At 41.3% G+C, this 2,894-nt stretch overlaps 1 pseudogene; it reads left to right on the top strand.

The window, feature by feature from the left end:
- Nucleotides 1-848: 848 nt before the first annotated feature.
- Nucleotides 849-2,194, top strand: LOC105508665 (annotated as a pseudogene).
- Nucleotides 2,195-2,894: the final 700 nt, after the last annotated feature.

Genomic DNA, 2,894 nt, shown 5'->3' with positions numbered 1-2,894 from the left:
ATTTTCTTTATGCAGTCTACTATTGATGAGCATTTAGGCTGATTCCATGTCTTTGCTATTGTGAATAGTGCTGTAACCTCATCACCTTCTGAAACTGGTAGTGGCCAAATGACCTGCCTCGGCCCAAGAGAAGCAAAACACTGGTAGATGCATTCTGGGAAAACCTTTATTTCCTAAGAAAAGAGACCAACTTAGCTGTTACCATCAATTCCATCCCTCTTCCTGCCTTGTACATTATGCCGCCAGCAGTGGTGATCTCTCAACCACCCGGGAAAGGCCGAAAGATTCACCAACACTGGTCCTGATGTTATTGACTCAAAAGTAGCAGCAACTTAACTACAGACTTTAGCTGTGTGATAAAAATAAACATGTTTGGCATAAACCATTCTATTTTATGTCTTTCTTATTGCATCCGAAACCATACCTAAACTTATTCAGGCAATGAAATTTATAAAATAATCCATCCTTTTCCTACTAAAATGAAAATATTTTAAAACCTTAGTAAACTGAATACCTCACATAAACCCGAGTAAGGTAAAGAGATAAGAGCAAAATTATGTAAGATTTGTAATGAGTAAAAGGAGACAAGGATATTGAATCAATTCATAGGATCAGAAGAGAATACTACAGTAAATGGGTGATTTCCTAGTAAGATACAACTGATCAAAATTAATACAAAACTAAAAAAAAACCCATAAAATAAGTTAAAAATATCATTTTCAGAGTCGTCATTTAAAATTTACCAGGACTATAGGAAAATATTTTTAAGGTAGTACCCTTTCCTCAGGCATCCCACGTCTGCCGATTCCTCCTCCCTGGCCGCCGCATCCTTGGCTGGCGTCAGAAAAATGGCTACAAACTTCCTAGTACATGAGAAGATCTGGTTGGACAAGTTCAAATATGACCATGCAGAAAGGAGATTCTACCAGCTGATGAATGGGCCTGTGGCCGGTGCCTCCGGCCAGGAGAAGGGCGCCAGCCTGATCCTCCGTGACATTGCAAGAGCCAGAGAGAACATCCCGAAATCCCTGGCCGGAAACTCAGGCCCAGGGGCCTCCAGCAGCGCCTGCGCAGACCACAGCGAGCTCGTCGTCCGGATGGCCAGTCAGAAAGTGAAGAACCAGAGCCTGCGCGGCGTGGTACAGGAGCTGCAGCCCATCATCTCCAAGCTGGAGGCGCGGCTGAACGTGCTGGGGAAGAGCTCGCCTGGCCACCGGGCAATGGCCTCATAGACCCAGCACATGTCTTCCATGCGCCAAGTGGAGCACCAGGCCAAGAAGCCAGCCACACTAGCAGAGGATGACGAGGATGATGACATTGACATGTTTGGCAGCGACAGTGAGGAGGAAGACAAGAAGGCGGCACAGCTGCGGGAGGAGCGGCTGCAGCAGTATGTGTAGAGGAAGGCCAAGAAGCCTGCACTGGGGGCCAAATCCTCCATCATGCTCGATGTCAAGCCTTGGGATGATGAGATGGACATGGCCCAGCTGGAGGCTGTGTGCCCTCCATCCAGCTGGACGGACTGGTCTGGGGGGCCTCCAAGCTGGTGCCCGTGGGCTACGGTATCTGGAAGCTACAGATTCAGTGTGTGGTGGAGGACAAGGTGGGGACAGACTTGCTGAAGGAGGAGATCACCAAGTTTGAGCAACATGTGCAAAGTGTCGATATCACAGCTTTCAACAAAATCTGAAGCCTGAGTGTGTGTGTGTGCGCGCGCGTGAAGCCCAGCCATGATTAAAGACTGAGACCGGCCAAAAAAAAAAAAAAGATTTTTAAGGTAGTACACGTAAATAATGAACTATAAAAGACAGAAATCATAATTTGTAATTTTCAAAATTAAAAACTCTTGTCCTTTGAAAGCACTTAAGAAGGCGAGAAGGAAAGCCTCAGAAGGGGAAGGAACAGTTGCAATAAATTTCTGACAAAAGATTTGTTTCCTGAAAATGTAAAGAAATGTATAACCCAATTGTAAAAGTACAACTTAATAAAAATGACAATATACTTCAACAGAGATAATTCATAAAATAAGATATGAAATGGTCAATAGGGACAAGAAAGAATTTCAACATAAGCCACCAGGGAAATACAAATCAAAACCATAATGAGACACTTCTACACACTCATTAAAATTACTGAAATTAAAATGATTGGCAGGACCAAGTGTTGGAAGATGTTGAGCAACTGGAACTCATGCGTGGCAGATAGGGATGTAAAATGGCACAAAGACTTTGGAAAATACTTTGGCAAATTTTTAAAAAGTTAAACACATAGCTATCATACAACCCAACCATTCCACTCCAGTATTTAACCCAAGTGAAATGAAAACTTATGTCCAAACAAAGACTTGTACACGAATGTTGACAAGACCTTTATTCACAATAGCCTCAAACTGGAAACAATCTACATGTTTATCATCAAGTGAATAGACATAATGTGGTTTATCCATAACTAGAAAACTACTCAGCAATAAAAAGGAACAGACTAATGATAAATGTAACAGCATGGATGAATTTCAATCATTTTGAGTAAAAGATGCCAGACATGAAAGAGTGTTATGTACCATATGGTTGTATTTATATAAAATTCTAGAAATGTAAACTAACAGTGAAGTAACAAAATTCGGATTAGCAGTTGCCTGAAGCTAGGGCCAGAGACAGGGATGGCCAGCAAAGAGGCACACGGAATCTTTTTGAGTTGATAAAAATGTTCTGTATTTTTATTGTGTTGGTAGTTTCATGGGTACACACACTGTTAAAATGAACATTAAATAGGTACAATTATTGTATGTAAATAATATCTTGCTAAAGTTGATTTTTAAAATACAGAAGATAAGCAGATAGATCCATATCTGAATATAGTTCATATTTAAAGATCAGATCATTTTATTAATTGAA

Source organism: Colobus angolensis, unplaced genomic scaffold (genome assembly GCF_000951035.1).
Source record: "Colobus angolensis palliatus isolate OR3802 unplaced genomic scaffold, Cang.pa_1.0 Scaffold166, whole genome shotgun sequence".
Classification (NCBI taxonomy): domain Eukaryota; kingdom Metazoa; phylum Chordata; class Mammalia; order Primates; family Cercopithecidae; genus Colobus; species Colobus angolensis.
Note: the sequence above shows the minus strand (reverse complement) of the source record. Positions and strands in the feature narration are given on the sequence as shown.